Consider the following 12,237-nt stretch of genomic DNA (forward strand, 5'->3'; position numbering starts at 1 on the left):
GCGTGGTGAGAGAATATGGATGATACTGTGAGTAAGACTTTTAGTGAAATGGAGAGGTGTGGCGTCAAAGTCCTATAAATCCTCTACAATATTACTACACCTCTGACCATTCCTCATCCCAGGTAATCTCTCTCTTCCCTCAGGGCTGGCGTGACTTTTAATATATTACCGTATATGATCCACACACACACACACACACAAAAGAAAAAACAGCAACAACACAAGTGATGACAATTTGGTGGTGTCAGAAGTGTACCCCTAGAAATACTGATGACACTGCCGCCAGCCCTGTCCTCTCACCTCCCCCTTCATCCCTTCCAATAATCTCTACTACAAGCGATCTTACCAAAGCAGAGTTAACTCGTCAGGTGGCGTAAGAATCAAGTAAAATACACTTCATCGTGCTGAAATGATCGTGGTCCTCCTAGTCTTGCTTCTGTCACCTAACTTCCCTTCTTCCATCTTCGTTTTCAATACCTTCCCTGTTTTCTATTTAATGTCTTCCTCTCCTTTCCTACTGTCGCTTCTTTCATCTCCTTCCTCTTTTGATTCCTCTCTTCCTTTTTCTTCTGCTCTCTTTCCTTCATGCAAATTTCCCACATCCTTAATCTGATTTGTCTCTCTCCGTTCGCTTAGGATTTTTTTTTTTTTTTTTTTTTTTTTTTTTTTTTTTTTTTTACAGCCACTTGCTGGTGCTTTTGTTGTTATTCGTCGCCTTATTCTGCCTAAATACAATTGTGTTATTCTCTTTCAACTTAGGTTTTTCTTCCATTCTTCTCTCTTTGCCATCTCCATCTCGTCACTTTCCACTTTTCTATATTCTTGTTACCCGTCCCCTCTCCGGAAGGGCTCGGCGATGGGTATTGTTTTCACTGTCTGTCTGTCTGTTTGTTTGTTTGTCTGTCTGTCTGTCTGTCTGTCTGTTAACAACTTTAAGCAAAAACTACAGGTGCAATTTTTACTACAAATACAGGGACGATGGGCTACGACTTTCTGATTACTTGATTAAATTTTGGGCCAAGGCCCAGACTGTAAGCCCAAAAAATGTAAAAAAAAAAAAAAAAAATAGTTTTTCGCCATAACTCCTTTCATATTCGTCACATCGACATGAAACTGAAACCTAAAGGTGCATCATGCAAGTCTGCATCTTATATTATACCTCATTACATCAGGGGAGTCACCCCCCGGTTAGCGGAAGGGAGGTCGGGCCTAATATTTCAAATGGGCGTAAAATCATCAATTTTCACCCGATTTACTTCAGATTTGACACGTGACATCTTTGACTGGATATCCTGTTGTATTTATACGTCAGCACTAAAATGACTGCCAGGGACGGATTTGCTGTGCCTTGGCACCACTTTCCGTTTGTTATTATCTTTTCATTTTTCTTACTTTCTCCACTACCTGTTTTCACCTCCATCTCTTCTCCTTTCAAGTTCTGTTCTGCTCTTATCTTATCCAGTGCTTTACTCCGCTCTCTTATCTTATCCCATTCTTTTCTACCCTCTCCTTTCTAATCCATTTCTTTTCTCCCTTCTCTTCTCTTATCTGTTTATCTCTCCCATCTTATGCCTAGTCCTATTTTCCTCTGCCCTCTCTCCCCTGCCTGTACAAAGGGGGTCGCTACGTTACTGACACTGCTGACCTTTGACCTCACTGGGAGAAGCGAGAAGGGATGCCTGTTATGTTGCCTTTTTCTGTAGCTTCTGTCTTCTCTTTGTTCACTGTCACTGTCTTTTTATCTTCCTGTTCATCTCTTCTCTCTCGCGGTTTTCTTTTCCCTTACCTCCTTTCCTCTGTCTACAGCTCCTGGCTCCGTGTTCACGTGTCGGTTAAGGAAGTTCCCTACTACCTCTTCCTTAAGGATTTATTTTTGGATACGGCTACATAATATAAAAATGTGTGTTATTAATGCTTAGAATGGTGGTATTGGAGTGACTTATATGACCCAGAAGATGATAATATGGAGCAATAAGCAAAACAAATCGCTTAGGGAAAGATTTTAGGGACCTTTCCTAACCGAAAAGAAACGGGACCTGTTCCCTCACCGCTTTTTCTCATTTCTCTGCTCCTGGACACACTAATTTTGCCATATAATCCAATACATATCTCCTTCCTCCGACATTACTTTACTCTGTTCACTTTACCTTGGCCTAATATTGTCATCTTTCCATCTTTAATACTGAGCTGTAGCAGCAACAGATTAATATTAAAATGCGGTGCTAGTCATGAAGCAGTGCTATGGAGAGGATTTAAAGCGGTGGTACTGTCTTCTGCTGCCGTCGAGCTACTGAAATAAACTGCCAAGGGACGAAAGTCTGGCCATAGTTTAAGTGAGTGAACTATAGTATCATACTCTCTAAACAGACCTATATACACCTTATACACATTTTCATAACTTACTCTCTGTACAGGTCTTTATAACTCCTCAGTCCCACTCCATCTCATCCTTGTATGCCACCGAATTTCTACTACCCTCACTTCCTCGACACTACTCCATCAAATTCTCATCATTATTCCATGTTTCTCTCATCCATTTCACATCGAACTCTCACAGGCCTCACTTCGTCTTTAACACACTTTACATCTCTTCCTCTTCAGCTCCAAGTAACTATAGCGCGTTCTTTTCACCTGACTTATCCCTAAACCATTTTCATTTTTGCTGATGGCAATGTAGTCAGGCTGGAGGGTTGATTTGATCGGTAACCCAAGAGAATCATTCCTGCCTTATAACTAGGGCTTATCCAATTCCATGCAACCACGACTGAGCATCTGAGTTGTGGGAATGACGTAGTTCTCTCAGCTGAAAACAAACCGGGGACCCCAGCGCCTTCCACATCATTCCCTCAGCTGCACATCCCTCTTTGATTTCCACCAGATCACTCTCTCATTCCCCTCTATACTGCTTCCCTTACGCTCTCCATATCTTCTATTAGTTTTCATATACGAGAAGTTCTAGGCAGCAGAGTCCGTCAGTCAAAAGACGTTTCGGATAAGAAAAACGACGGTAAAGACAAACCACATTTCGCACCCCAAATCCGTATCCTTCATTGTTAAATACCCTGAAGCTCCAACATCATTACTTTTTCACTCGTTCTTCCCTCTCACAAGAAAATATATCATTCCCTTCCTTGCCCTTTCATGATCCAATTCAAGCATATACTGCACCTCTTCATTTCCTCTTTTTTCTGTCGCCTCCTCTCCACCAGCACCATCCCATCCCTCTCTCCCCTCTCATGATCCACCTTAACTATATACTGCCGTTCATCATCTTTACTCTACCGCCTCCTCCCTACGACCAATATATATTCCTGTTTAACTGTCTCGCCAACGCCTTCAGCAGCCCCTGCACGCTGAATTTAGGATGAGACAACAAGATCACTCGCAGTCGCCGTTCCAGTCAAGTTATTCCGACTGAACTGAAAGATTAATTACCTAGCGTGGACGGAGTCCGTCGAAGTATTGTTTTTGGTCGAGTTTGTTTGTTTGTTAGAAACATTGCGGAAAAACAGCAGAATGAAATTACATGAAACTTTCAGGATATGTGGGCACTGGTCTCAAAAGAAAGTGATTAAATTTTGGAGGTATTTGAGTGACCCAGAGGTCAAAATCAAGGTCACGGAAGTTCAGATGGCTATAATTTGAAACTGGTTGAAGATAGAGATATTTATTATTATGAACATACAGGAACTCGTAATATAAGGTTTCATTTGGCACCAAAACCTCTGACCTTGAGTGACCTTGAAAGGTCAACTCAAGGTCATGGATATTCAGAGGGCTATAGCTCGAAACTATTTGAAGAGAGAGAGATACCGGTATTTACTATTATCAACATATTGGAAGTCCCATATAGGTTTTTTATTGGTACCATGACCTTTGCCCGTAAATGACCCTGAGAGGTCAAACTCAAGGTCACAGATATTCAAGGGGCTATAACTAGAAACTCGTTGAAGATAGATATTTGCTATTATGAAGATATGGGAAGTCTAATATGGGCTTTTTTGGACACCATGACCTTTGACTTTGAGTGACCCTGAAAGGTCAAATGCAAGATCACGGATTTTCAGAGGGCGTAACGTGTAAACATTTGCGTCATTACTTTACACTTTAATTGTGTACCATACAGACACTAAATGGCAGTACCGTTTCAGTATTTAACAGCAATAAAACAACTGCTGTCGGGCGAGGTTTGTTGTGTTTGGCACCACTTGTTTTACTTGTTTCATGTTTGTTTTTACTTAGGGTGTACTGAAACCAAATATCATTCCTCTACTGTACCATACTAGTTTCAGGTTATACTCATAATCAAGTTGCATATTATGGTAAATTTTGGGACGTAATACCGTATGCTTACATTTGAAATCGCAAAGTGAAATGCATACCATGAATTTTTTAATTATGAATTTTTAAATATTAGATGATAAACGTGTATGTCCTTCCCATATGGTTGCTGGCTGTGTTCTGTAATACAGCATACAGGCTGACCATACCTAATAACGACAGGCGTTCCATAAATGACCTTCAAAATAATTTGGGGTTTCCATTCCACTTTACGACTTATAGACCTACGGAAAGAGACTGTCCTAAGTTTGATCTTGCATCAACTTGGTAGGTCATATTTCAGTGCTAGTAATGTGGAGCGTGGGTTACAAATGAACTGTTCTCCAACGGTGCCCTTACCGGGTTTAATATAACCACAAATACGTTCCCCTACTGTATTAACAAGTCACATCTTTCGGGACACATCTCACCATCGCTATATGACCCCAGAAAACACATCTGTCTGAGGCGATTTGACCACACCACCAACACTTAATAACACCACAAAAATAACACAGACACCGCCAGTTATCGAACGTTTCTGCGGCGCTCTGACCACATCACCAACACTCGGTGGCACCACACAGCTAGCACAGGTCACTGGGCGGAGAGAAAACGATTTAAATACTGCAAATATGAAGCACACTGGATGAGGAAGGCAGATGAAGTAAAAAAACAGATAGTGAAGAAATGAGACCAAGAAGGTCCTGGAAACTGTCCCCCCCAGGTAACATCATTAGTTGGAGAAATGTATAGGGAGGGATGGGAGTCTGATACCTGACTGTCTCTCAGTATTTGTATTATGACTTGTCATGTTACAAGATGATTAAACTGATGGTTTTTATACCTGGAAAACTGCTTGCCAGAGTACTACTGTCCTTCCTAAACCAATGCTGTGTTCACAAGTTTCCAAAATTTACTGAGAATTGATTTGTACTCCATGCATTTTTACTTTACAATTTGTCTTTTGCCACTGTTTCTTGCCACTCAGTATTCGTTAATAAGCTCAGCGATGACAGCAAGATACCAAATTTCGATATACTAATGCATATAAATAGGTGAGTCTTTCAGATCACAAATTCACCAGTAGCCCCTCGTCGATCTCGCCCCTCCTGTACTATATTTCATTCAAAACCGTTCGGGACAGCTGAACTTTGAAAGAAAGGGCATTAAACTTGTGGTTAATGACAGATTCAGGCATGGTGGCAAGAAACCCAGTCTTTACTCTCAACGATTTTTCTTGGAATGCTGTCCTTCTCATGTGCCTATCATCTTTGAATGGGATGGAATACTGAAGCCATCCAGCACCAAAACAAACAGGACCTTCAGCACAGCTGCAGGTGGGGTGAGGCCGCAGTGCTGACGCTTACACTGGTCCAGTTGTCTCTTGAGGCGTAGCAAATTGGCCAATGGCTCCTACACGAATTATACATTATACAGGCCTAGAAATACCTATTCCTTTCTCTATCATTCTTCTCTCAGAATCAACCTGCTGGGTTTTATCTGGGTACCTGCTGACTTTCGACTTACTCTTAGACGGCTGGCTAGAGTAATTAAGGAGCTGGTCAGGACAAGGGGTGTTTAGCGGAACATTAGCAGGATATCGCTCACCAAATACTGGGGTTGGGAGGGCGGGCTGCCTGCGCCGGCGGGTCTGAGGTACTGAGTTACGGTCGCGTTACATCCTAGACCACCAATGGACCACATATCAAACCCTCCATTTATTTCTTTATCTATATATAGCCAGACCCTGTAAGTTATACTGTGCCAACACCACGGCTCAAACCATCCATTATACAAACTTTCAACTTCTAGCTTATCTCTGTCTCCTGTAAGACGTCGAATCCAAAGACTTCATCCATGGTGGCCGATACAAAAACCTTTTAATGCCTCTCTTTCACAATTCATCGCCACTCCCTCCCATCAATCTACGCCGCCCTCCTCCATGTACTCCTAATAAAGACGGATATTTTTTACCACACGAGTAGCCATGTTTAGTGCACAGTGAACCCAACACTACATTATGGGCTTAAGGTTAGCTTATGCGATTTTATTTGGGTAATCCAACGTTAACATGTTCATCCCAAGGTAGAAGATTTAGGGCCTCATGGCATGTGAAGGTCGGACTGTCTTCCTTGATCTTTAGAGGACGCCAATGTTACAACAACATTCACAGATGTTCCGCTGACTTAATTCTGTATATGAGCTGTTCTGATACATATGAATGACAGTGTATCCTGTAATGAAATAAAAACGTATCTTGTGAAGAAAAAGTATCCTGTGATTAAAAACAACAACACTGTACATATCCTTTGATGATGTAAAAATATGTATCATGTGATAAAAAAAAAAAAAGTAGCCTGTGATGTAAAAAAAAAAAGTATGCTGTGATGAAATAAAAACATCTCGACGCATAAACGTTCCTCGTAAACGATCTTCGAAATGGATTTACTAAGGTATAATACTGTTTACACCCGACTGTTTTATTCAGGCAGGATTAATTCCAACTCCCTAAAGAAAAATAATAATAGTACAGGAAAGACGGCATATTAAACATTATGCAGTTCAAAATAATAATTCCAATATTAGTTACTAAATCTCCCAATCAAAATACTATCCACAATATATCCACACCCACAGCTACACCCACAACCACACCCACCCACAGCCACACACTTAGTATCATACCAACACCCACCCTTCTACCCCCCCCCCACACACACAGTCACACTCACACCCACGCTCTCACATTCACCCACCCACCTACACCAACGGGTACACCAACAGTCACAGCCACACCCTCACACACTAAGATCCACCCACCTATCCATACCAACACCTTTACACCCAACCACCTATCCATACCAAAACCCTTACATCCAACCACCTACTCATACTCACACACTCGCACCCACCTCCCCTCATACCTACACTTCTATTGCCACAGCGACACCCACCCACCCACCCACCCACCCACACACAAATATACCATACACACGCACTGGCCTACCACAGACAGCACGTAGGGGCAGTCTATACTATGGTAAAAAATTGCTTCCATATTCACACTGACTTTTCCCGTGTTACAACCACCTGATAAGCCTGTACTTCCACCACATATAAATTAGTTCATTACGTTTGACCGCCAGGAATGGTGGGCCGGGAGGGAAGAAGGGAAGGAGTGAGGAGGTTGGTAGAGCTGGAAGGGAGAGAGAAAGAAGGTGAACAGGGGAAAGGGAGTTTGACGGGATATAGGAAGGGAAGGAGGGAGGAAACTGAAGCAGCAATAGAAAGAGGGGAAAAGAAGGCTTGGAAAGAGAAAGCTCGGGAAGGATAGAGGAAATATGGACGGGAAAAGAGAGAAGGAAAGGGAAGGAGGGAGGTATGGTGGCCGGACAAGGGTTGAGACCAAGAGGGAGGGGGGTTGCTGGAGGTGTTGATAAGATTGGACAAATAGCATTAATGAATCATTGTCACACCCACCCACTTGGCCATACATGATGAGCAACACCCAACCATGAGCCAGCCGGGAGTCAGTGCCGCTTCATTACCCAAGTCAGTACCGCCTTCCAGTAGTGAAAAGGCCTAATTCAGGGCTTGAGAATGTAACGAGTATTAACGAGGTGGGACAATCAGGGCAGCCCAAGCATAGATTACGATTACGATCTGGTGCGATTAACATCTTTACGAGATCAGTTAAGTCTCCCCGCCAGTTAATATCAAGTGGTAGAACGAGGTGGAAAATTGGGGTAAATGATATCGAGAGAGGCTTCAAAGGGGGAGAGGGATGAGTGGAAGGGCGGTGTTGTGAGTTGAGTGGTGTGGTGTGGGAGGGTGTCGTGTGATGTGATGTGATGTGATGTGGTGTAGTGTAGTGTGCTGTGGCAGCTTCCTAAATTCAACGATGCATGGCAGTGTTGTTTGAGGAAGTGAGAGAAAATACGCGTGCCATTATCGGTGAACCGCTGCTTATTTGTTACCAATGAAAGGAGTCAGGTAGGTGAGCATATCTTCGTGGCTGGTGGTGGTGGTGGTAGTGGTGAGGCCTGACTGCTTGAGAGGTGTGGTAGGTCTGTGGCCGTAAGACTGAACACAAACTGAAGTTTTATCAGGTGTGCTTGCTTCTGAACACACACACACACACACACACACACACACACACACACACACACAACACACACAACACACACACACACACACACACACACACACACACACACACACACACACACACACCTCTTATGTTTGCCTAGTCTGTTTTTTCCTTCCTCTTCAAAAAAAATTGTGTTCCCTTCTTTACTAGACTTTCGCGTTTTTCAGTATCATATCAAACTGGAAGTTGGAGTAAACCGATATATCTGCGTAGGGTGTAACCAAATCTTCTTAAATATAATCTGTTAAGTTTACCCTTCCATTACGGCAGCAATTAACTAGTGTATTTTAGCTAATGTTATAATTTACTTCAGCTTTTGGAAACCTTTCCTTCATCACCCAAGGAGTCAATATTTAAGGGGAAAATTATACATTCCAGAATCGTCTAAAATGCACGAGGTCACTATAATGCTTTAACTTGTTCAAAGTTTTCCATCTCTCCATAGTGTCGGCTGATATTAAGAAAGATTGGCAATAAAATACGGTGCTAGTCACGAAGAAGTGTAAAGACAAGGATGTTAAATCGCACCACTGTCTTTTTCTGGCCGTCAGTCACGTGAAATAAGCGGCAAAAGGACAAAAAACTGGACCAAGCTTGAGTAAAAAGGCTATAATGATTAATGAATGATCCTAATTTGCACTTTAAATACTTCAAGAGGACACGTTAACATTACCCCTTCGTCTTAAAAATGCAAAACATTCTGGGGAGAAAAACAAACTGATTCCTCTTCTTTGCTGAGGGTCACACTGTCAACCTGGATGGCAGTGGTGTTGGCCTGACCGTGTGAAACAATACCCCTTCCCTCGCCACTGTTTGATGACGTAACATGCACACAGGCACATGAGGTTTTGTGTGTGTGTGTGTGTGTGTGTGTGTGTGTGTGTGTGTGTGTGTGTGTGTGTGTGTGTGTGTGTGTGTGTGTGTGTGTGTGTGTGTGTGTGTGTGTGTGTGTGTGTGTGTGTGTGTGTCTGTGTGTGTGTGTGTGTGTGTGTTGTAACAATCCGCCGAGTAGTTATCTAGTTACGGGGCGGACTCTACATTTGGTGTAAGGTAAAGACACAAGAAACAGAGTGGAACTTAACTATACTTTAATATTAAACCTTACACTACAAAAAGTACCTAACAACATTATGACAAGTAACAAGGTTAATGACAAAGATTAAAGTTATAACACTTAAACAGTAGTTACTGCACAAAGAACAAGACAAATAGATCAGGTAGTTAAGCAAACGGACAAAGGGAAACAGTTACAGGCAAGATATAGAATTATATGATATACAAATAATACAAAATTGATGTACACCCTCTTCCACGTCACAAGGTCACCGAGCACTGTTACCGTGAGGGAGGTGGATGGGGGCGGTGTAAACCCACTCAGGGAGGAGGAACACTGTCAGCCGTTAATAGTGTGAGTCTGCTTTTTTTTTTTTTTTTTTTTTTTTTTTCCTATCGACCATTGAGGCCGGAGCCTCTGGTCATTAAGGCAGATATATATATGTATATATATTGACACATATATACATATATATATACAAACATATATATATATATATACATACATACATACATACACACATCCATGCATATGAACATACACACTTTCATGCACACGTACATATATATATAATAATTTTTATTTTATTATTTTTTTGTAGTTTTATTTTTATTATTTTTATTTATTTTTTATATTTTTAACCTTATATTACTTATAAACAAAATACCTAATTTGAAGACCCTAAAACTAACCACCTAACAGACAAATCGCTAACCTATACTAAATCCTAAGAGACAAATAACTAGACCTACACTAATATTCAAAAAGCCTCGACCAAGAGAACACCATCGACTGCAGATATGTAATGCCTTTCTACATTACATACCTGCACTCATCACCTGATGACTGTCAGTCGAGGCACAACCTAATATAGGGGACATCAATATATGAAAGGGAACCAGACGAGTCAGGAACATTTCCATATACGTCAGCTGTCGTCCCTAATTAGAATAACTTAAGCAAGATAATATAATGTATTTACATAATTTGTACAAAAATTGAAGAACCTCGCCCAGCAGACCACCATCGACTGCAAGTGCCCAATACCTTCCTATATTGCACACTTGCACTCATCAGCTGGTGACTGTCAGGCGAGGAACTTGGCTTAATGTAGGGGACATCTATATTAGAAATAGATCGGTGGGAGGAGGAACTATTTAAAATATGTCAACTGTCAACCCTAATTAATATTACAATATATACATATTTACTGTCATAAAAACCATAACCACACAGTAAAAAAGTCACATCACTCTGATCAGTCCGGTCTCTCTCAAGAAAGCCATCAATTTATCAGTCATAACAATGTCCCCATCACCCACGATAGTGGAAAGGGTGAAGGGGACGTCTGCTGCGCCGCAGTAATTTATAAGTGAAGCACGTTCACGAATAAATCGCCGACACCGCAGGATGATATGACTGATAGATAGCACCGCATTACAGATGTCACAGTGCGGTGGGAAGCGTCTTTCCATATATGGTTTTATGTGAGTTAAAATGGTGGCATTAAGCCGTAGCCGTGCCAACACTTTTTCTTCTAGGCGACTGGGACGGTTGGCAGTGTCCCAGTCGCCCAGGTACGGCTTACAAGTTGGAATATTTAGTCTGGTCAACTGACCTTGCCACAGAAGATTTATTGATTTCTTTCCGAGAGATAGACTCGACCGTAGATCACGAGGAACGTCCCAAGTCTCCTCGAGCTCCACAGCCGACTTTGCAAGTAAGTCAGCCTACTCATTGCCGTAGATACGACAATGACCAGGCACCCAGATCAGCGTGAATGACTTGTTGCATGAATGCAACTTATTAACGATGCGGCCCTGGATCTCATGAGAGTCCGTAGTGCAAGATGCAATTGCCTGAAGGGCTGATTTTGAATCTGAAAATATCACAAATGAGTCATGCCTAGAATTGAGAGCATAGTCTATGGCTTTGTCAATAGCAAAAAGTTCTGAATTAAACACAGATGTATGAGTCGGCAACCGATACCTGAGGGCACATTCAGTCGACCACACACTTGCACCCACACATTCACTCGACTTCGAGCCGTCGGTGTACAATTGATGGGACCCCAAGTGACGAACAATGATGTTACGAAACAAGTGGTGGACCTCCGCCTCCGGCGCCTTGGCCTTTGGTGCTGGGAGCCATGTGACATCGACTGTAAAGCCGGGTGGCTCCCAAGGCGCTATATTTTTAAGCACCAACTTGTCAGAGTCACTGGGGTCCACATCAAGCTCCTGAGTCAGTAAGTGGAGGCGAGCGGCAAGTGGCCGACGCACCCCCCGCAGAAGGTGGTGGTATTGACGCAGGGGGGGTACAGGCCACATTGCCGATAATACTTTTCCTTAACGTCCTTATGCCATAGGACAAGGCCAGGTGGTCACGGCGAATACGGAGGGGAGGCACATTCGCCTCCACTTCCATACGAGTCACACGGGTACATCGGACGGCTCCAAGACACATTCGCAAGCATTTATTCTGTAACACATCCAATCCTTTCAGAGTGGCATCGGATGCCGAGCCATACACCTGTGCGCCATAGTCTAGCTTCGATCGAATAAGGGACTTATACACCATTAATAAAGATTTTCTGTCGGCACCCCAGGTAGTACCCGCTTGGTACTTGAGGACAGTTAACGGTTTATCACAACGAGCAAGCAAAGTATTAACGTGAAGTTTAAAATTCATTCTACGATCAAAATGTATT

The sequence above is a fragment of the Coenobita brevimanus genome, chromosome 7 (assembly GCF_032717465.1).
Source record: "Coenobita brevimanus isolate Jiangsu-jjx chromosome 7, ASM3271746v2, whole genome shotgun sequence".
Classification (NCBI taxonomy): Eukaryota; Metazoa; Arthropoda; class Malacostraca; order Decapoda; family Coenobitidae; genus Coenobita; species Coenobita brevimanus.